The sequence below is a fragment of the Bombina bombina genome, chromosome 1 (assembly GCF_027579735.1).
Source record: "Bombina bombina isolate aBomBom1 chromosome 1, aBomBom1.pri, whole genome shotgun sequence".
NCBI lineage: Eukaryota > Metazoa > Chordata > Amphibia > Anura > Bombinatoridae > Bombina > Bombina bombina.
The window spans coordinates 930,176,887-930,201,359 of record NC_069499.1 but is presented as its reverse complement, the minus strand read 5'-3'; the positions used below and the strand labels follow the sequence as shown (position 1 = coordinate 930,201,359).

The following is a 24,473-nucleotide window of genomic DNA, read 5'->3' as shown; positions in this document are numbered from 1 at the left end:
TAGCATATGAGTATTAAGTCCTTTTAACGTTCTGCACATGTGGGCGCTCTTGTGCTAGTTCATGATTCTTTTCTTGGTATCCTTTGTTGAAGAAACAGCAATACACTACTGGGAGCTGAACACATAAGGTGAACCAATCACAAGAGGCATATATGTGCAGTCACCAATTGGTAGCTATCTTCCAGTGGTGCATTGCTGCTTCTTCAACAAGGGATACCAAGAAAATTAACTTCATTTGATAATATAAGTAAATTGGAAAGCTCTTTAAAATTATATGCTTTATCTGACTCAAGAAAAAAAGGGTTTCAAGTTCCTATTTGAAATGAAGATTTTACATGTGGTAAAAAAAAATGAAGAAAATTAAGATAACTAAGGGAGTCTGGGAGGCTGCAGAAATGTTTGGGCAAATAAGGGAGATCCCTGGAAATAAGGGAGGGTTGGCAACCCTAGGTGCGTCTAATGCGGCAAATTCAAACTTCCAGTACTAATTGAATCAAGTAAAGCAGGACAGAAACAAACACTGCAAGCTCTTACTAACCGGCTGAACATTTAGCAAATATAGCCCCTCCCCCTCACTCTCCATGATCCTTTTCCTCCCTTTCACTCACACCAATTTTCATATAACTGCATGTAATAGACACTACTATAAAGAATAATATGCACAGATACTGATATAAAAATCCAGTACAAAACCGTTTAAAAACTTACTTAGAAGCTCCCAGTTTAGCACTGTTGATTAGGTTAGGCTGGGACACCCAGTGAAAGGGGCTGGAAAAACAAAAAGAGCAGACACTCTCCCCTCCCCTACATATGAAAAGACAGATGACATAAACAGGAGCCAGCAGGAGTCTGTAAACACGTGTATACATCTGATGCTGAGGGGCTTGGTTAGGAGTCTGAATATCATCACAATGTTATTAAAAAGAAGCAAAAGCATACATTGTTATAAAAACACTACCAGATGGGCTATATAAATGGATCATCTAAAAAACATTTATGCAAAGAAAAATCTAGTGTGTAATGTCCCTTTAAGCCTCAGTCTCACCTGCTCCTATGTTATTTTACATAGCAGATTCACCTTTATTCTTTTGTGATTGACCTCCATATAATAACAGACACTGCTTATAACAGATATATTAGTAAAGCTAATGAAGTGCCAATCAGGTTTGTGTCAATTGATCAGATTGATTGACAGCCTTTTCAACTGTTGTTACTCTATAAAGCATATTTACTAAAGATCACTCACCTCTCCATTATTTAGTGAATAGGCTTCATAGAATAACAACTGTTGGGGAGGTTTTTAATGAATCTACACAATGTCCCTCTGGCTCTCTGTGCAACTCCCCTATTCTGAATAGGATTGGAAATAATTTCCCAATGAAGAAATATTTGCAATTCTTTAGTTATTCTATGGAATTTATTCTATAAAGCATAAGAAATCCTCTTATGATAACAAGAATTTAAAGGAACATAAAACCCATTTTTTTTCTAAAAAAAAAAACAACTTTAGATTTTTTTTTATTATTATTATCAAGTTTACTTTATTCTCTTCATATCCAATGTTGAAAAAAAAACAGTTAAGTAGGCTCAGGAGCGTGAACCTGTCTGGAGCGCAACATGGCAGCTATTTAGCAACAATACTTTTACTAATGTTATATATTTGCAACAGCACAAGATAGCAGTAGTGTTTGCACATATAGTTGTCCAGACACCTAGGTATGCTCTTCAACAAAGAATATCATAAGAACAAAGCAAATTTGATCATAGAAGTATTAAAGTGTTTGGCACTAAGCTTCTGGTGTATTTGTCCTTTCTATTTTCTCAGTGACTGTTTTATCTGTGTTTAACTGTCCCTGTCATACTGTTTCCTCTATCACTATAACTAAGGGGTCTCCAGCTAATTTCCTAAATGATGGTGGATGGGTGAGCATAAGCAGATTAGCTGCATAACATAACCTAAAAAACTGTTGAAGCTGAGAAGGAATTTACCAGTGTGACAGTGTCCTTTTTTGTGCAACTTCCTCATAACTTTATGTGCTACTGTAGAGTCCCCCACTGTGCCGTGCCCCTCATTCACTTTTACTCCATGTCTCTGTGTTGCTGGTCTCAGTTTGTCTCCCAATCTGTCATTGTCTTTCATTCTCTGTGTCACTGTGCAACATTCAGGAAGCAGTTTCTCCAGCCTCTCTCATTTCCCCAGCCTCTCTTCAGCTTCCCCCGTTCTTTGTTTATGCAGCCGATTCACTAAAGAGAGAGATGAGTGCAGTTGTGTGAATCAGCTGCATAACATAACATAGGTGAAGTTAGAGAGACCTCTGTCCCTTGGTCTTTCTATCATGTTCCTGTCACTTTTAGGTTTGTTCTGCATTTTTTTGAGGAAGCTATTTCAGTGGAGCAATTTCTCATAGCTGTTTTGCCTGTTATATGTTCAGACGATCTGGGGACGCCCAGAAATGCTGTTGTGTGTAACACAATTATCACTGTTTGTTGTCGTGTCGAAATCAACAGTGACAGCTTCAAGTGCACCTAACTGAAAAGGAGACCGCTCATCAGCCATAAGCGTAAGCTGCACAGACCTCTCTCTGTACTTTCTGCTTCCATCTCTGCTCTCAGCCAATGCAATCTCTTGTTACCTAAATACATTCTTTTACCATAGATATAACTGGAGTCTCTGGCTATCTTCTCAGGCTCACACCTCACATGCAGTATCCTCTGCCAGTCTCGCTGCTACTTTATTCATGCCCTAACCTATACTACACCTCTTTATCTCATTCAACTATTTATTACTACTCTCCTTCCCCTCACTACCCTCCTATTAACAATAGTCCTACTCTGTCCCTTATCATTATTTTCTCTCTACCCCCCCCCCCCTTATATAATATATAGCATCTCTGTGACCAGGGTTTCTTGTTTCTATTCTGTAAAAATATAAATATCTTTTACTACCTGCTGCTATTTTTATTTCTGCTATTTTTATGTATTTTATTTTCTCTTCCTCCCTCCTTTGCTGGTCTGTGGTTTGTGTAGACCACAGGGCATATAAAAAAGCACTGCCTTACATATTCAGGGCATCTGGCATGTGTGAATTTTGGGGGTGTAACATTAATAAAAGGGGGTAAATAGCACTTTCCTGGAACCCCTAGAGCTGCCACTGTCTGTGAGAGTGACTATCAATTTCCCCCCAATGACATCTCCAGTCTCTCTCCTCCCTTCTTCACACAGTCTCCTCTTTCCTCCTTCTTCACACACTCTCCTCCCTCTACACACTCTCCTCTCTCCTCCCTTCTTCACACTCTCTCCTCTTTCTACACACTCTCCTCTCTCCTCCCTTCACACACTCTCCTCTCTCCTTCCTTCTTCACACACTCTCCTCCCTCTACACACTCTCCTCTCTCCTCCCTTCACACACTCTCCTCTCTCCTTCCTTCTTCACACACTCTCCTCCCTCTACACACTCTCCTCTCTCCTCCCTTCTTCACACTCTCTCCTCCCTCTACACACTCTCCTCTCTCCTTCCTTCTTCACACACTCTCCTCCCTCTACACACTCTCCTCTCTCCTTCCTTCTTCACACACTCTCCTCCCTCTACACACTCTCCTCTCTCCTCCCTTCACACACTCTCCTCTCTCCTTCCTTCTTCACACACTCTCCTCCCTCTACACACTCTCCTCTCTCCTCCCTTCTTCACACTCTCTCCTCTTTCTACACACTCTCCTCTCTCCTCCCTTCACACACTCTCCTCTTTCCTCCTTCTTCACACACTCTCCTCCCTCTACACACTCTCCTCTCCTCCCTTCTTCACACTCTCTCCTCTTTCTACACACTCTCCTCTCTCCTCCCTTCACACACTCCCCTCTCTCCTTCCTTCTTCAAACACTCTCCTCTCTCCTCCCTTCTTCACACACTCTCCTCTCTCCTCCCTTCTTCACACACTCTCCTCTTTCTACACACTCTCCTCTCTCCTCCCTTCTTCACACACTCTCCTCTCTCCTCCCTTCTTCACACACTCTCCTCTCTCCTCCCTTCTTCACACACTCTCCTCTTTCCTCCTTCACACACTCTCCTCCCTCTACACACTCTCCTCTCCTCCCTTCTTCACACTCTCTCCTCTTTCTACACACTCTCCTCTCTCCTCCCTTCACACACTCCCCTCTCTCCTTCCTTCTTCAAACACTCTCCTCTCTCCTCCCTTCTTCACACACTCTCCTCTCTCCTCCCTTCTTCACACACTCTCCTCTTTCTACACACTCTCCTCTCTCCTCCCTTCTTCACACACTCTCCTCTCTCCTCCCTTCTTCACACACTCTCCTCTTTCTACACACTCTCCTCTCTCCTCCCTTCTTCACACACTCTCCTCTCTCCTCCCTTCTTCACACACTCTCCTCTTTCTACACACTCTCCTCTCTCCTCCCTTCTTCACACACTCTCCTCTCTCCTCCCTTCTTCACACACTCTCCTCTTTCTACACACTCTCCTCTCTCCTCCCTCTACACACTCTCCTCTCTCCTCCCTTCTTCACACACTCTCCTCTCTCCTCCCTTCTTCACACACTCTCCTCTCTCCTCCCTTCTTCACACACTCTCCTCTTTCTACACACTCTCCTCCCTCTACACACTCTCCTCTCTCCTCCCTTCTTCACACACTCTCCTCTTTCTACACACTCTCCTCTCTCCTCCCTCTACACACTCTCCTCTTTCCTCCCTTCTTCACACACTCTCGTCTTTCTACACACTCTCCTCTCTCCTCCCTTCTTCACACACTCTCCTCTTTCTACACACTCTCCTCTCTCCTCCCTCTACACACTCTCCTCTTTCCTCCCTTCTTCACACACTCTCGTCTTTCTACACACTCTCCTCTCTCCTCCCTTCTTCACACACTCTCCTCTCTCCTCCCTTCTTCACACACTCTCCTCCCTCTACACACTTTCCTCTCTCCTCCATTCTTCACACACTCTCCTCCCTTCTTCATACACTCTCCTCTCTCCTCCCTTCTTCACACACTCTCCTCTCTCCCTTCTTCACACACTCTCCTCTCTCTACACACTCTCCTCTCTCCTCCCGTCTTCACACACTCTCCTCTCTCCTCCCTTCTTCACACACTCTCCTCCCTTCTTTACACACTCTCCTCTCTCCTCCATTCTTCACACACTCTCCTCTCTCCTCCCGTCTTCACACACTCTCCTCTCTCCTCCCTTCTTCACACACTCTCCTCCCTTCTTTACACACTCTCCTCCCTTCTTCACACACTCTCCTCTCTCCTCCCTTCTTCACACACTCTCCTCCCTTCTTTACACACTCTCCTCCCTTCTTCACACACTCTCCTCTCTCTACACACTCTCCTCTCTCCTCCCTTCTTCACACACTCTCCTCTCTCCTCCCTTCTTCACACACTCTCCTCCCTTCTTTACACACTCTCCTCCCTTCTTCACACACTCTCCTCTCTCTACACACTCTCCTCTCTCCTCCCTTCTTCACACACTCTCCTCTCTCTACACACTCTCCTCTCTCCTCCCTTCTTCACACACTCTCCTCCCTTCTTCACACACTCTCCTCTTTCTACACACTATCCTCTCTCCTCCCTTCTTCACACACTCTTCTCCCTTCTTCACACACTCTACTCTCTCCTCCCTTCTTCACACACTCTCCTCTCTCTTCCCTCTCATTAACCTTACCTTCCTCTATATATCAACCAGTCACTCTCTCCTTGTTGTCTTATCTTCACAATCCTTGCTACCTCTATAACCTCTCTATTTACTATCTAATCCCAATTACATTCTACATCCTCTAGTTTTCTTCCCCCTTCACTATATTCTCTTTACCACTTAAAAAACTTTCATGATTCAAATAGGGCATGTCATTTTAAACAACTTTCCAATTTACTTGTATCACCAATTTTGCTTTGTTCTCTTGGTATTCTTAGTTGAAAGCTAAACCTAGGAGGTTCATATGCTAATTTATTAGACCTTGAAGGTCGCCTCTAATCTAAATACATTTTGACAGTTTTTCACCACTAGAGGGCATTAGTTCATGTGTTTCATATAGATAACATTGAGCTCACGCACAAGAAAGTTAACTAGGAGTGAGCACTGATTGGCTAAAATGCAAGTCCGTCAAAAGAACTGAAATAAGGGGGCAGTCTGCTGAGTTTTAGATACAAGCTAATCACAGAGGTAAAAAGTATATAAATATAACAGTATTGGTTATGCAAAACTGGGGAATGGGTAATAAAGGGATTATCTATCTTTTTAAACAACAAAAAAATCTGGTGTTGACTGTCCCTTAAAACTTGCATGATTCAGACAGAGCATGTACTTTTAAGACACTTTTAACAGCACTTCTATTTTCAAATGTGCTTTGTTCTCTTGTTTTCTCTTGTTGAAAAAGAATACGCACATATCCTACACTAATTGGGGCTTGCTGCTGATTGGTGCCTGCACACATTTGTCTCTTGTGATTGGCTAACTAGATGTGTTCAGTTAGCTGTCAGTAGTGCAATGCTGTTCCTTCAGCAAAGGATAACAAGAGAATTAAGTAAATTTGATAATAGATGTAAAGTGGAAAGTTGTTTAAAATTGTGTGTTCTATCCAAATCATTACCATATATCTACTTCAGTTTATCCTTAACCCTACCCTCCACTGTCTCAAATTCAACAAATTGTTTTTGCAATGACAGAATATTCTTTAGTTAACTACATTCACTGATGCTGGAGAAGCCAGCAAGATAACGTGCACTTACTGAGGTCATCACCTACAGTAGGCTGTTAAACATCAGCATGTGAAATTGCCAGTGAGAAGTAGAACCAATTATAATTGAAAGTAAATGGAGAGCCTTTATGCATCTTGACAGTCCATTCAAGGTTTTATTTGATAACTTTAGCCTATACCGTACTTGTCTCTTGTCGCGTTATATCATTTTATAGGAAATAGTTACTTTAAATGGATATATATTACTTACATGTACGAAGTGGGACACAAATACACATATGCTTAGCTACCTTATAAGACAAGCGGAACTTGTTTTTCAATAATCATTGCTGCTGAGGACCACATAAAACCCTTGGAGGTCCGGATATAGCCCACAGATTGTTACTGGGCTGCCCTATGCTAGTGGGTCAGAGTGCAATGTATTCTGAGAGCTGGGGCAGACTGGGATGTAAGGCGTTAATAAGGTGGGAGAAAGCTGGTGTGATGACGTTAAGGCCTGAGAGGAGATCACATGATTAATAAATAATGGGAGTGTTGGGAACATAAGAGGTTAATGTGGTGAGTGGAGGTGCAGCTAGAGTTAACTCTGAGTTGGGGATCTGGGTGGTAGAGGGTTAAGTTGCTGTAGTAGATGGTGCAGTAGTGAATAAAGGGGTGGATGAAGATCATGTTAAGGGTTAATATGATAGGTAATGATGCTGTTTAAGTTTCTGTGGCAATGGGGATCAGCATAGCCACTTATTATAGGTATAACAGTAGTACCTTAATATGGGATTGCAAGTTGTCCAGTATTTAGCTGGACAGTCCAGTATTTCAACTGGCTGTCTAGTAAAGTTAATGTTGCGGACACTTTATTTATTTGATTTCAATTTAGGTTTGATGTCTCTGTATATGGATGAAATTGCCACTGGGCCATTTGTCTGATCTGAGGTCTTATAAATATATATATAGCTGGCTCTAATCAGTGTTACATTATGACCCTGCATACCAGTGCTTATTATATTACGTTTGAGGCTACTGTCATATGGACCTTACAGGAGGTCATTATACTTACCTTGTAGTAGCCATTAAAATGTAGAGAGAGAGGTTACTAACATCCTACATCCTAAATAACAGCTTCCTTATAATGCTAACACTGCTCAAGTTAAATTAATAGAGCTCCTATTCTTGTGCTCAGATTTGGGAGTAAAATGGTCGGATAGCACAGTCCCGCTAAATCCCTCACCGTGTTCACTCCTATGGGTCATGTTAACCCGAAGGTTGTTTTTTTTAAATATATACAGTATATATATAATAACACAAATTACTGAGTGAAGAAAAAAACTGTTTCCACTATTTATATTTTTTGAAATAAAAAAGTGGTGTTAACAGTGAGTTAAAGGGATATGGTATATGATAATGTTTGTACATACATATGTCCACATACATACACATATATACATACACACATACAAATCCACTAAAGAGATTTCAGCCTCACTAATTCTTTTTAACCATTTACTTTTTGCTGTGGCCAGTCACAGCCTGTTCTAAGGTGAGGTGAGACTCTCTGTATTATTACTCAAAATCTCAGGTTATATGTAGTTTGCAGGTTCCAATACCTCTATCTAAATTGTGGGAATAGCAATTAGAATAAATAACAGTACACTACATTTTTTTAAATACATATTGAAACAGGGGGTTTAATTGTGTGGCCAGTGTCCTCACATGAATATGGGCCTCACACGGATATGGGCCTCATAATAGATATGGGCCTCACACTGATATGGGACTTACACAGATATGGGCCTCACACGGTTATGTGCCTCACACGGATTTGGGCCTCACACGGTTATGTGCCTCACACGGATATGGGCCTCATACGGATATGGGCTTCACACAGATATGAGCCTCACACTGATGTGGGCCTTACACAGATATGGGCCTCACACAGATATGGGCCTCACACGGTTATGTGCCTCACACGGATATGGGCCTCACATGGTTATGTGCCTCACACGGATATGGGCCTCACATGGATATGGGCCTCACATGGATATGGGCCTCACACGGATATGGGCCTCACACGGTTATGGGCCTCACACGGATATGGGCCTCACACGGATATGGGCCTCACACGGATATGGGTCTCACACGGTTATGGGCCTCACACGGATATGGGCCTCACACGGTTATGTGCCTCACACGGATATGGGCCTCACACGGATATGGGCTTCACACGGGTATGAGCCTCACACTGATGTGGGCCTTACACAGATATGGGCCTCACACGAATATGGGCCTCACACGGTTATGTGCCTCACACGGATATGGGCCTCACACGGATATGGGCCTCACATGGATATGGGCCTCATACGGATATGGGCTTCACACAGATATGAGCCTCACACTGATGTGGGCCTTACACAGATATGGGCCTCACACGGTTATGGGCCTCACACGGATATGGGCCTCACACGGATATGGGCCTCACACGGATATGGGCCTCATAATAGATATGGGCCTCACACAGATTTGGGCCTCACACGGATTTGGGCCTCACACGGATAGGAGCCTCACACGGATAGGGGCCTCACATGGATAGGGGCCTCACACGGATAGGAGCCTCACACGGATAGGGGCCTTACATGGATAGGGGCCTCACACGCAACAAGTGACACAGAAGATCCTCAGGGATCCAAGAAAGGTTGTAAAGTGTGAAAAAAATAGCAAGGTAAATAAAATTATGAATAAAAAATAGATGGCACCTAAGAATGTGCATACAATGAAGACAAATGAAACATGCTGCTCTAGGTTTAGGCCTAGCTGGGCTGAACAAGTGACTATGATTCTTTGTGTTTAGATTACTGTGTACTGGTGTCTGTATGGGTATGTAAACATGGTTATGAGCATGTCTAGAAAAATATCACTGTAGTTACCAGCTACGAAAAAAAAAATTCTGGTCAGTAAAGAAAAAGTTTCTAGATCACTTTATGACGAAGATAGGGAAAAGAATCATTTGTAAAATGTAAATTATTCCATGTCCAAGACAAGTGTAAAATGTTCAGTCATAGTTATTAGTATATTTGGGTTGGCAAGGCAATATACATGAGCGGCTATGGTATGCATGTGTTTTATATGAGATGTATTTGATGGGATGGGAGTATGGCTGTGCATATGGGAGAATATACAATGGATGTGTGTTGTATTAGCCCTATTTGTGTATTATTTCTCAGTTATTGCATACAAATACTTGAAGTGCATTCACTTTAACCTTTTAATGCCGTTATGTTGTTCTATTCCATCATAATTACACTGGGCTTTAAAGCCGTTATGACGGAATAGAACGTCATGGCCAACGGCTGTCCTAAAGCCTTCTGTGCTTTCAGGATTTGATCGAGGTCTGGAAGGCATTCCTAGGGTTGTAGGAACGCCCCCCAGACGCGATTCAATAATTGAAATCTCGCGATTGTGTGCACGATCGCGTGGTTTCAATTTCTCTACATCGGAACAGTTGTTCCGATGTAGACACTTTAACCCAGTCACGAAAAGGGTTAACACCTAATGACAAATAGTATGCTTGCTGCTTCCCCATAATCCCCTTAAGTACTTCATAAGCTTGTTAGCTAAAATAATGCATATAGCTACTTCTGCAAAAGTACTTAAAGGGACAGTATACGCCAATTTTCATATAACTGCATGTAATAGAAACTACTATAAAGAAGAATATGCCCAGATACTGATCTAAAGATCCAGTAAAAAAAACTTTTAAAAACTTACTTAGAAGTCCAAGTTTAGCTCTATTGATGAGATTAGCTGGAACACCCAGTGAAAGGGTCTGGGTGCAGATACTACCCCCCTTCTCTGCATATAAAAACACAGATTAGACAAACAGGAGCTAGCAGTGGTCTGTAAACGCAAGTATACACCTGACACTGAGGGGCTTGGTTAGGAGCCTGAAAACCAGCACAATGTTATTAAAAAATAAACTATACATTGTTACAAAAAAAACGTCCCAGATGGGCTGTATAAATGGATCATCTAGAAAACATTAATGCAAAGAAAAATCGAGAGTATACATTTAAAGATAATAAACCTTTGTTGCTTGAGAGTGAAAGTTAAAGGGACATGAAACACAATTTTTTTTCTTTCGTGATTCAGATAGATCATACAATTAAACAACTTTCCAATTGACTTCTATTATCTAATTTGCTTCATTCTCTCTTGGTATCATTTGTTGAAAGAGCAGTAATGCACTACTGGGAGCTAGATGATAGCCAATGACAAGAGGAATATATGTGCTGCCACCAGTCAGCAACTTGGATACAAAGAGAAATAAACAAATTAGATAATATAAATAAATTGGAAAATTATTTAAAATTGCATGTTCTATCTGAATCATGAAAGAAAACAAATTTGGTTTCTATGTCCCTTTAAAGGGACAGTCAACTCAATTTTTTTTATTGTTTAAATAAAAAGATACATCATCCCTTTATTACCCATTCCCCAGTTTTACACAGAAAACACAGTTATATTAATACACTTTTTACCTCTGTGATTACCTTGTATCTAAGCCTCTTCTGACAGCATCCTGATCACATGACTTTTTATTTCTTATCTATTAACTTGCATTTAAACCTATTAGTGCTGTGTTGTGCACGACCCACGGGCATGAGTACAATGTTATCTATATGGCTCACATGAACTAGCAGTCTCTTGTTGTGAAAAGCTAATAAAAAAGCATGTGATAAGAGGCTGTCTTTAGTGGCTTAGAAACAGGCAGAAATTTAGAGGTTTAAGGGTTATAAAGATAATTAATATAACAAATTTGGTTGTGCAAAGCTGGGGAATGGGTAGTAAAGGCATGATCTATCTTTTTAACCAATAACAATTTTTGTGTTGGCTGTCCCTTTAAGAACAATGTTTTTGATCACTACAAATATTGAATGAACAGCCTTTTTTTCACTGTTATGACTCCTGCTGCTATTTAAGCTACTTTTTACTACAAACACTAACACACTGTTCTTTAAATAGTTCCTTTATTACTTTTGTAATGCAATCCAGTTTAAGCATATTCTAATGTCAACTGTTCAGTTCAAGATAAGCCACTTGATTCTTCGCTGTTTTGTTAATACATAAACATAACTGAAATTATTAACTGCAACGCGTAAATATAGTTGCTTAAAGCTCTTGTATTTTTTTTATATCAAGTCGAGAAAATGATAGAATGCTGTTACGTTTTGATTACATAACAGTTTATATAGTTTGCTCAGAATAAAAAATGATACTTTGCAGAAATTTCTGCACTGTGGCTAACCTTCAGATGATCACGTTTAATCACTTCTTCCTTATTTGAAACAGGAAGATCACTTTTTTCATTTTCTCTCTTCTTCGAGCTTTGCAAACAGTAAAATAACTTTTCTTACCCTTATCTCTGTGTAAACTCTGTCTCAACTTCTGTCAGGAGTTCATCACATTCCTTCAAAGTTACAAACAGACACACGCAAAAAGCCAAAGTCTGAATATTGCAACCGCGTTAACGTATTCCCCTATAGAATTCAGTGGAGCACGAAAAGTGGGAAAAATAACTAACACCCTTACTCTCGCTCAAACCCAATTGAGTTTTCTCAAGCGCACTTACCTGACATGAAATATGAATATTTCACATTACAATGTTCTTCAGATAGAAGAATATGTTCTATTTATTCTTAAATACATATTTATATATATATATATATATATATATCTCATGGTATTTTGGTAAAATATATATGTATTTATATATTTATATACCTATATATATATATATATATACAGTATATAAAATTATATATAGGTATAGAAATACACAGATATATATAGGAATATATATTTAAAATACATTGGAATGTGAAATATTTACCATAAATACATAGTTAAACAGTTTATTAAATATGAATATTGCATCAATATGAATTTTCATGTTTATAGCTTTGTGTCTATATATGTATTCATGTGTATTTATGTGTTTATATGCATATGTACTGTATGTATGTAAATACAAATATACACATACAGTACATACTGTTATGTACACAACACAGATATATACATTTAAATACAGTATATATATATATATATATATATATATATATATATATATATATATATATATTTATATATACACACATATTTAGACATGTGTATGTATGTATTTCTATGTTAAAGCCATTTTTTTTCTAACACCTGAGAACTCATATCTCTGAGGAGCCCTTATATAATGTTTTTATGCATTTTTTTAAAAATACTTTTCATTAGTTTTATTATGCGTGTAACTGTACTGTTAAAATGTATTTTTGATGTTTTTTGTGCAAATTTTAACCAGAGTTAACCAGAGCTATCCTGATGCGCATTAAATACAATTACGCTCAAGCGAAAGCATTTACTTTCAACTTGTAATACGCACACACACCACTAAACGGGATAAAAATAAATTATACTATACCTTGAAAATACAATGGTCTAGATTCATTAAGGTTATTTTTGATAGTAAAGTATTTTGTGTTGTGCTGTGCTGACAATAACATATAGATTTAGAGGTTGTGATACAAATCCCTTGATTTTTAAAGAAAATAAAATAAAATTATTGCTTCATACATTTGAGCTAAGATATTATGGGCATAAAGTGCTTGTATACTGTAAATTTGTTCATTATACATTTTTTTCTAACTTTGTTAATCATAAAAAAACATAATTAACAGTATTAAATTCATATTAATATCTTGCATAAACAAAATGGCAGCAGCTTTTCCCAGTTACAATAGTGGCTTTTAGATATTTATCTAACTGTAATTTCTCACTGTACAGACAGGGTTACTGCAATCCTGGTTTGTACAGTGAGAAAATCACTTACCCAGTCCACTCTCACAGCTAACGCTACCACCTTATTGCCCCTAATTTTTGCAACAATGTCCCAGTGCAATATCTTTATACCTAACAGATACCCAAATTATCCCCTATACATTCCCCTCCCAAATTCTAATTCTATCCCCCATTTAAAAATAACTTCTAAGTCTCCTAATTAGAAAAAATAAATTAAATAAAATCTAAAATTAAACTCCTCACAGCCCTTTAACTGTATTTATATCAACTATAGTGGAAGAATCTTTGATTTTGAGACTCTCACTGACCATGAAGGGCGAGATTACATATGCAGCGCAGGCTTCAGTGTAACTGCTGAAACCCACGCCGCCCGTTATTTCGCCTCGCACATTGGGGAATCACATAAACCCCACCGGCAGTTCATAAAGTGCTGTAAGTTGAATAAACTAGCGATGTCCAGAAATGTGCGTAAATACAAATTTCTGGAGTCGCCAGTGACTTACAGCACTTTAGAAACTGCTGGCACTTAAGAAAATAAAAATAAATATAAAATCTCCCGTAAAAGTCTAACCTGCCTCTCAAAAATAAAGCAGACACGTCAAAACCCCTATATCCATCATCACCCCCATATCAGAACTAATAATAAATGTATTAACCCCTAAACCAACAACCCCCACAACGCAATATGCCTAATTAAAGTATTAACCCATAATCCGCCATTCACCCACATTGCAATCTACCTAATAAAAGTATTAACCCCTAAACCGCCAACCAACAAACATCGCAATAAACCTAATTAATCTATTACCCCTAAACCGTCAAGCACCCACATCGCAATAATCCTAATTTAATTACTAAGCCCCCTAACCTAACACCACCTAAATTAATCCCAAATTACATAAAATAATAAAATACTAAATTACAATTAAAAAAACTAACAGTACTTGAAAAAAAACAACTAAGATTAAATTAAAATAATCTAAAATTACAAAAAATAAAAGTCTAACATTACAGAAAATAATAAGACAAATTATCAAAAATAAAAAAAAAATACTAATCCCTATGAAAATAAAAAGCCCCCCAAAATAAAAACACCTTCTAATCTAATATTAAACTACCAATAGCCCTTGTAGGGAATTGCTCTAAGTTAAACAGCTCTTTCTCCAACATTGGTGTGTCCGGTCCACGGCGTCATCCATTACTTGTGGGAAATGTTCTCCCCCACAGGGAAAGGCAAGGAGAGCACACAGCAAGAGCTGTCCATATAGCTCCCCCTCTGGCTCCGCCCCCCAGTCATTCTCCTTGCCGCTCTGAACAAGTAGCATCTACCACGGGGATGGCGAGGAGTTTGTGGTGTTAGTTGTAGTTTTTTATTCTTCTATCAAATTAAAATTCCAAAGATTCTCTCCTTTCTCCAAGAAGGTTTGGATAAAGGATTGTCAGCTAGTTCTCTAAAAGGACAGATTTCTGCATTATCCGTCTTGTTGCACAAACGACTGGCAGCTTTGCCAGATGTACAAGCTTTTGTTCAGGCTTTGGTTAGAATCAAGCCTGTTTACAGACCATGACTCCTCCTTGGAGTCTAAATTTAGTTCTTTCAGTTCTTCAAGGGGTTCCATTTGAACCTTTACATTCCATAGATATTAAGTTACTATCTTGGAAAGTTCTGTTTTTGGTTGCTATTTCTTCTGCTAGAAGAGTTTCTGAATTATCTGCTTTGCAGTGTGATCCACCCTATCTGGTGTTCCATTCAGATAAGGTTGTTTTGCGTACTAAGCCTGGTTTTCTTCCAAAAGTTGTTTCCAACGAGAACATCAACCAGGAAATAGTTGTTCCTTCTTTGTGTCCGAATCCAGTTTCAAAGAAGGAACGTTTATTACACAATTTAGATGTTGTTCGTGCTTTAAAGTTCTATTTAGAAGCAACAAAAGATTTTAGACAAACCTCATCCTTGTTTGTCGTTTACTCTGGTAAGAGGAGAGGTCAAAAAGCTACTGCTACCTCTCTCTCTTTCTGGCTGTAAAGCATTATCCGCTTGGCTTATGAGACTGCCGGACGGCAGCCTCCTGACCGTATCACAGCTCACTCTACTAGGGCTGTGGCTTCCACATGGGCCTATAAGAACGAGGCTTCTGTTGACCAGATATGTAAGGCAGCGACTTGGTCTTCTCTGCACACTTTTGCCAAATTCTACAAATTTGATATTTTTGCTTCTTCGGAGGCTGTTTTTGGGAGAAAGGTTTTGCAAGCCGTGGTGCCTTCTGTTTAGGTAACCTGATTTGCTCCCTCCCTTCATCCGTGTCCTAAAGCTTTGGTATTGGTTCCCACAAGTAATGGATGACGCCGTGGACCGGACACACCAATGTTGGAGAAAACAGAATTTATGCTTACCTGATAAATTACTTTCTCCAACAGTGTGTCCGATCCACGGCCCGCCCTGGTTTTTTTAATCAGGTTGAAAATTTTTTTCTTTATACACTACAGTCACCACGGCACCCTATAGTTTCTCCTTTTTCTCCTAACCGTCGGTCGAATGACTGGGGGGCGGAGCCAGAGGGGGAGCTATATGGACAGCTCTTGCTGTGTGCTCTCCTTGCCTTTCCCTGTGGGGGAGAACATTTCCCACAAGTAATGGATGACGCCGTGGACCGGACACACCGTTGGAGAAAGTAATTTATCAGGTAAGCATAAATTCTGTTTTTGCATTGAAATTTTTTTTTTATAAGTCCCCCCTAACAGTAAACCACCCCACCCACCAAACCGCCCAAAATAAAAAAAAAACTAACACTTAAAAACTTAAGCTACCCATTGACCCTAAAGGTGCATTTGTATGGGCATTTCTCTTAAAGGGGCATTCAGCTCTTTTACTGCCCTTAAAAGGGCATTCAGTTCTTTTTCAGTGCCCAACATCTCTATTCTAAAAAAAACAAACCCCCCAAAAAATAAAATCCTAACTCTAACCCCCAAATAGGTACTCACCGTTCCTGAAGTCCGGCAGAGAAAGTCTTCTTTCAAGCGGTGAAATCTTCTTCCAAGTGACGATATCTTCTTCCATCACGGCAACGTCTTCTATCTTCATCCAGAACCAAGCCGACGTGGAGCGGAGATGAGTTGAGCGCATAACAGAAGACCGGCGACCGAGCGTGGAGATCCTCTTCGTACGATCACTACCAAATTCAAGGTATGCGTTTCCTATTGGCGTATTTGATTCTTCAAATCAGCCAATAGGATGAGAGCTGCTGAAATCCTACTGGCTGATTTGAACAGTCCTGGATTAAGATAGAAGACGTCGGTGCGATTGAAGAGGATATCGCTGCTTGGAAGAAGACTCCACCACTTGGAAGAAGACTTTCTCCGCCGGACTTCAGGAACGGTGAGTACCTATTTGGGGGTTAGAGTTAGGATTTTATTTTTTGGGGGCTTTTTTTTTTTTTAGAATAGGGATTTTGGGCACTGAAAAAGAGCTGAATGCTCTTTTAAAGGAATAGTAAAGTGAATGTTATGTGAGATGCATAAATCAAAAATATATATTAATTCAAGTTGAAACGCTATGTTATTTTTTCGATACTTGCATTATCTTATTTTCTTCTCTTCTAATCTTGGTCCGTTAAGTTATCCAACTATGCCCCATGTTATATTTATTTTTCATCTCCGTGACGTGTGCAGCAGTTCCACCGGCTGTATACGTCACTGCCTCAGCGCGCTACTGATATGGGTATTAAAGAGCGCATGCGCAAATTCTGAATTGTCAATGAACAAAGTAAACATTGAATCTATCACAATATTCATTGTTTACTTCGTTCATGGATAGCGAACAAGAACGCTGTGTCGCTTGTGTTACCCCTAGCACAAACGAGCATTCAATTTTCATTGCTCGGTATACGCATGCGCAGACAAATCGTGAACGCGCATTGTGTATAAATAACAGCTTGTTATTTATACGCTGAGGGTAATGAATTTAGTTTGCGCATTGAGCATATCTAACCACAACGATGGTTGCCTCCCATATTGACGTATAAAAACAAGCCCGTAGACACGCATTTTCATTGGATGTGTCAGAGCTATTGATTTATTTAAGCAAGGGGGGCCAGCAGGGGGCAAGCGACAAACATAGGAGTAAGTTATAGATTTACAAAATATTTTACATAATCTTCATTTAGAGAAAAAACATATGCTAATTAATTTTGTGACAATCTATTGGTTACTGAAAGATGACAGAATGGAGTTTACATTCCTTTAAGGGAAATGTCCATACAGATACCCCTTTAGGGGCAATGGGTAGCTTAGGTTTTTTAGTGTTAGGTTTTTTTTATTTTGGGGTGTTTGGTGGGTGGGGGGTTTACTGTTAAGGGGGACTTAGATTTTTTTTATGCAAAAGAGCTGTTTAACTTAGGGCAATGCCCTACAAAAACCCCAAAAAACCTATTGGTAGTTTAGTATTAGATTAGGGGGTGTTTTTATTTGGGGGGCTTTTTTATTTTTATAGGGATTAGGTTTATTTTTTTTTTCATTTTTTATAATTTGGTTTATTATTTTCTGTAATGTTATACTTTTTTTTTATTTTTTGTAGTTTTAGATTTATTTCAACTTAGTTTTTTTATTTTTAAAGTAATGTTAGGTTTTTAATTGTAACTTAGTATTTTTTAATTTAGGTAATTGAGGTTAATAAAGGGGGTGTTAGGTTAGGGGGCTTAGTAATTTAATTAGTTATTTGCATTGTTGGTGGGGTTGGCGGTTTAGGAGTTAATAGCTTAATTAGGTTAATTGAGTTGTGGGGTTTGGCGGTTTAGGGGTTAATAGATTTATTAGGTTTATTGCGATGTGGGTGAATGGCAGATTAGGGGTCAATACATTTATTAGGTTTATTGAGATGTGGGTTAATGGCGGATTAGTGGTTAATAGTTTTATTAGTTATTGCGGTGGGGGTTGGCGGTTGACAGGTAGATAGATATTGCGCATGCGTTGTTTTAGATAATATTTTCAGGGAGTTATGGTGCTCACATTTTCAGCGTAAGGCTTGCTGCGCCTGCCTATGTGTGGCGAGGTAAAAATGGAGTAAAATTTTTCGATTTTCGCTGTGTAAATCCTTGCGCTCAAAATGTGATACCGATCTGCGACTCGTTTCTATGTTAGCTTATGGGGTAAAAATTGCGGGCGACGCGTGTTATAGCAAAAAGGCGTAAAAACCGGCGTCGCCGGCTTTTGCGGGAAACACCACATTTGTAATCTTGCCCCAGGTTCTTGTTTGATTGGTCCTCCCTAGGCCCAAACTCCTTTCAGGCTTTCCTGCTATATGATCTAAAGAACACCCAAGGTCTAAGGAAACCCCTGAATGCAAGGTCACCCATTAAAAAGTTAATACCAACACATTACAAGATAATAATCATTGTTTCAGTGTTTTACAAGCTACAGCCTCTTGTAGTCACTAACGGCTAGATTTAGAGTTTTGTCGGTAACGACCCGCGTATCTAACGCTGGCTTTTTTCTGGCCGCAGCTTTAAAATAACTCTGGTATTGAGAGTCCACAGAATGGCTGCGTTAGGCTCCAAAAAAAGGAGCGTAGAGCATATTTAACGCAACTGCAACTCTCGATACCAGAGTTGCTTACGGACGCGGCCAGCCTCAAAAACGTGCTCGTGCACGATTCCCCCATAGGAAACAATGAGGCTGTTTGAGCTGAAAAAAAACCTAACACCTGCAAAAAAGCCGCGTTCAGCTCCTAACGCAGCACCATTGTTTCCTATGGGGAAACACTTCCTACGTCTGCACCTAACACTCTAACATGTACCCCGAGTCTAAACACCCCTAACCTTACACTTATTAACCCCTATTCTGCCGCCCCCGCTATCGCTGACCCCTGTATATTATTTTTAACCCCTAATCTGCCGCTCCGTAAACCGCCGCTACTTACATTATCCCTATGTACCCCTAATCTGCTGCCCTAACATCGCCGACCCCTATATTATATTTATTAACCCCTAATCTGCCCCCCACAACGTCGCCTCCACCTGCCTACACTTATTAACCCCTAATCTGCCGACCGGACCGCACCGCTATTATTATAAAGTTATTAACCCCTAATCCGCATCACTAACCCTATAATAAATAGTATTAACCCCTAATCTGCCCTCCCTAACATCGCCGACACCTAACTTCAATTATTAACCCCTAATCTGCCGACTGGAGCTCACCGCTATTCTAATAAATGTATTAACCCCTAAAGCTAAGTCTAACCCTAACACTAACACCCCCCTAAGTTAAATATAATTTTAATCTAACGAAATTAATTAACTCTTATTAAATAAATTATTCCTATTTAAAGCTAAATACTTACCTGTAAAATAAATCCTAATATAGCTACAATATAAATTATAATGATATTATAGCTATTTTAGGATTTATATTTATTTTACAGGTAACTTTGTATTTATTTTAACCAGGTACAATAGCTATTAAATAGTTAAGAACTATTTAATAGCTAAAATAGTTAAAATAATTACAAAATGACCTGTAAAATAAATCCTAACCTAAGTTACAATTAAACCTAACACTACACTATCAATAAATTAATTAAATAAAATACCTATAATTATCTACAATTAAACCTAACACTACACTATCAATAAATAAATTAAACACAATTCCTACAAATAACTACAATGAAATAAACTAACTAAAGTACAAAAAATAAAAAAGAACTAAGTTACAATAAATTAACTCTTATTAAATAAATTATTCCTAATTAAAGCTAAATACTTACCTGTAAAATAAATCCTAATATAGCTACAATATAAATTATAATTATATTATAGCTATTTTAGGATTAATATTTATTTTACAGGTAACTTTGTATTTATTTTAACCAGGTACAATAGCTATTAAATAGTTAAGAACTATTTAATAGCTACCTAGTTAAAATAATTTCAAAATTACCTGTAAAATAAATCCTAACCTAAGTTACAATTAAACCTAACACTACACTATCAATAAATTAATTAAATAAAATACCTATAATTATCTACAATTAAATCTAACACTACACTATCAATAAATACATTAAATACAATTCCTACAAATAACTACAATGAAATAAACTAACTAAAGTACAAAAAATAAAAAAGAACTAAGTTACAAAAAATAAAAAAATATTTACAAACATAAGAAAAATATTACAACAATTTTAAACTAATTACACCTACTCTAAGCCCCCTAATAAAATAACATCAGCCAATCGGATTGAACTTGATTCTGATTGGCTGATTCCATCAGCCAATCAGAATATTCCTACATTAATTCCGATTGGCTGATAGAATCCTATCAGCCAATCGGAATTCGAGGGACGCCATCTTGGATGACGTCATTTAAAGGAACCGTCATTCGTCGTTCAGTCGTCGGCCAGGATGGATGTTCCCCGTCGGAGGTCTTCAGGATGCTGCCGCTCTGCTCCGGATGGATGACGATAGAAGATCCCGCTTGGATGAAGACTTCAATCGGATGGAAGACCTCTTCTGCCCCGCTTGGATGAAGACTTCTACCGGATGGAGGACCTCTTCTTGCTTCGCTTGGATGAAGAATTTGGCTCGGCTGGGTGAAGACGACTCAAGGTAGGGAGATCTTCAGGGGCTTAGTGTTAGGTTTATTTAAGGGGGGTTTGGGTTAGATTAGGGGTATGTGGGTGGTGGGTTGTAATGTTGGGGGGGGTATTGTATGTTTTTTTTTACAGGCAAAAGAGCTGAACTTCTTGGGGCATGCCCCGCAAAGGGCCCTGTTCAGGGCTGGTAAGGTAAAAGAGCTTTGAACTTTAGTAATTTAGAATAGGGTAGGGCATTTTTTTATTTTGGGGGGCTTTGTTATTTTATTAGGGGGCTTAGAGTAGGTGTAATTAGTTTAAAATTGTTGTAATATTTTTCTTATGTTTGTAAATATTTTTTTATTTTTTGTAACTTAGTTCTTTTTTATTTTTTGTACTTTAGTTAGTTTATTTCATTGTAGTTATTTGTAGGAATTGTATTTAATGTATTTATTGATAGTGTAGTGTTAGGTTTAATTGTAGATAATTATAGGTATTTTATTTAATTAATTTATTGATAGTGTAGTGTTAGGTTTAATTGTAACTTAGGTTAGGATTTATTTTACAGGTAATTTTGAAATTATTTTAACTAGGTAGCTATTAAATAGTTCTTAACTATTTAATAGCTATTGTACCTGGTTAAAATAAATACAAAGTTACCTGTAAAATAAATATTAATCCTAAAATAGCTATAATATAATTATAATTTAGGATTTATTAGGATTTATTTTACAGGTAAGTATTTAGCTTTAATTAGGAATAATTTATTTAATAAGAGTTAATTAATTTTGTTAGATTTAAATTATATTTAAGTTAGGGGGGTGTTAGTGTTAGGGTTAGACTTAGCTTTAGGGGTTAATACATTTATTAGAATAGCGGTGAGCTCCGGTCGGCAGATTAGGGGTTAATGTTTGAAGTTAGGTGTCGGCGATGTTAGGGAGGGCAGATTAGGGGTTAATACTATTTATTATAGGGTTAGTGAGGCGGATTAGGGGTTAATAACTTTATTATAATAGCGGTGCGGTCCGGTCGGCAGATTAGGGGTTAATAAGTGTAGGCAGGTGGAGGCGACGTTGAGGGCGGCAGATTAGGGGTTAATAAATATAATATAGGGGTCGGCGGTGTTAGGGGCAGCAGATTAGGGGTACATAGCTATAATGTAGGTGGCGGCGCTTTGCGGTCGGCAGATTAGGGGTTAATTATTGTAGGTAGCTGGCGGCGACGTTGTGGGGGGCAGGTTAGGGGTTAATAAAAATAATACAGGGTCGGCGGTGTTAGGGGCAGCAGATTAGGGGTACATAAGTATAACGTAGGTGGCGGTCGGCAGATTAGGGGTTAAAAAAAGTTAATCGAGTGTCGGCGATGTGGGGGGGGGCCTCGATTTAGGGGTGCATAGGTAATTTATGGGTGTTAGTGTACTTTAGAGCACAGTAGTTAAGAGCTTTATGAACCGGCGTTAGCCCAGAAAGCTCTTAACTACTGACTTTTTTCTGCGGCTGGAGTTTTGTCGTTAGATTTCTAACGCTCACTTCAGCCACGACTCTAAATACCGGAGTTAGAAAGATCCCATTGAAAAGATAGGATACGCAAATGACGTAAGGGGATCTGCGGTATGGAAAAGTCGCGGCTGAAAAGTGAGCGTTAGACCCTTTTTTGAGTGACTCCAAATACCGGCGGTAGCCTAAAACCAGTGTTAGGAGCCTCTAACGCTGGTTTTCACGGCTACCGCCAAACTCCAAATCTAGGCCTAAGAAAGTTAAATACAAAGTCTTGTTAATCCAAACACCATAAGGAAGCAGGATTAAAATTATCTATATGGAGGGGGGGCGTGTCCGGACGGCAGCCATTACAGACGTGAAATAATGGAGCTCTGAGAAAATTCTAACCATGCTAACAAATTCTGTGGAAATACCATATAATGGATTCAATAACTTGTAATATTCGGATTTATGAAGCTCATTTCTACCTGGATATATTTTTATTTCATAGCTATATACTTCTGCTGTGCCTGTTCCGGACTGTTTTATCTACAAGAATTCTTCAGCATTTCCCCCCCCCAGCTTCCCGGGTAAAACAGAAGTTACTAATTTGCTCAGCTATATATTTTTCAATTGCCTTTGGAGTAAAAAAAAAAGGCAGTTCATATTTTCCCCTCCACTCACAGCTATAACCTCTTAGATTGTGGTAATGGAATCATGAAGGAAGACTTAAGTACGATAATAGGCCTACTACAAGGGCTTGAGAAAGCGTTGTCAGCTCGTTTCCACCATACGTGAGTCATTCAAGTCGGACGATGGAATTATTCCCTCTGACATGGGAGAGGAGACAATAGAGAAGCATCTGCAGAATGTACAGGCTACGGATATCCCAACACTGTCTGACAGTCCCATATACCTAACACAGAGTGACACAGTCAAACCTACTTGCTCCCTGATGGGTTCTGCTCCGGAGGTGGCGGCCGGACCAATGGAGCAGAAGCTGAGTCTCACCTATCGTCAGTGGTCACTCAGTACTTGGTCACTTAAGGTGTCTCTTACCTCCATGCTTCAACATGTGACACTGCTTTTGAAACGGCGAGCTCGATCAGGTATGCCTATGGGACTTGCCATTAGTATCACGCAGATCCAAACTGCATGGATCCTTTGGTGGGAGAACAGCCTGCTTCCTTCTAAGGACTCACAGCACAGACTGGACACGGGGTAAACAAACTACCGGTTCAGTGGCTATGCAGAGAGCCTCCCCACCAAACTAGAAGATAACTTTAAGGGTGCAGTTTAGAAAGAGTCTAACAGGACTGTTGTTGTGGATATAGATCTACATTCGCCCCTATCTTTAAACCCGTGCCCGAGGTGCAGCTCTAACCCTCATGCTCCAGTTTATCTACATATTCGTTTATATCTGTTTTCTCTGCACAAGATGTATTTGTTACTGTTTATTTTGTGTGCTACCTATATATCACAGCTCACCACTAATGTAGGGATTGAGTCTTGGTAAAACACATGGATTTGCACTGGCTCCCAACGTTATTAAAACCCTGACGAACAGAACCGTTTTCTTTTTTACATCGCTAATGCTATAGTAAAGGCAATACATTCAATGCCTTTTATCTAAAAGAATGTTTTGGCCTCAATGCATACTCCTTGTTATAACAATCAGCCAGGCTGAGGCTGTCTATTGCCTATGCTGCATATCATTACATGCTCTTAACACTGGCTTTAATCAATGTATTAGTAATGCTTGCATCACTTTAAACTAACCCTTAGTTATGTGCTTTTATTTATCTTAACCTAGCCTATTTAGAAGGGTAATCTATGTATATATATCCTCTGTTGTATTGTATATATGCAGAACTGTCTTAT

At 39.1% G+C, this 24,473-nt stretch overlaps 1 protein-coding gene across 1 annotated transcript in view; it reads left to right on the top strand.

Moving 5' to 3' along the window:
* The first annotated feature begins 2,434 nt into the window (after positions 1-2,434).
* The window catches only part of HCK (HCK proto-oncogene, Src family tyrosine kinase), a 170,666-nt gene continuing 148,627 nt past the window's right edge, over positions 2,435-24,473 (top strand). The window contains exon 1 of the mRNA XM_053699297.1: positions 2,435-2,561. The gene's annotated coding sequence lies outside the window, so the exon portion shown is untranslated. The remainder of the gene's footprint in view (positions 2,562-24,473) is intronic.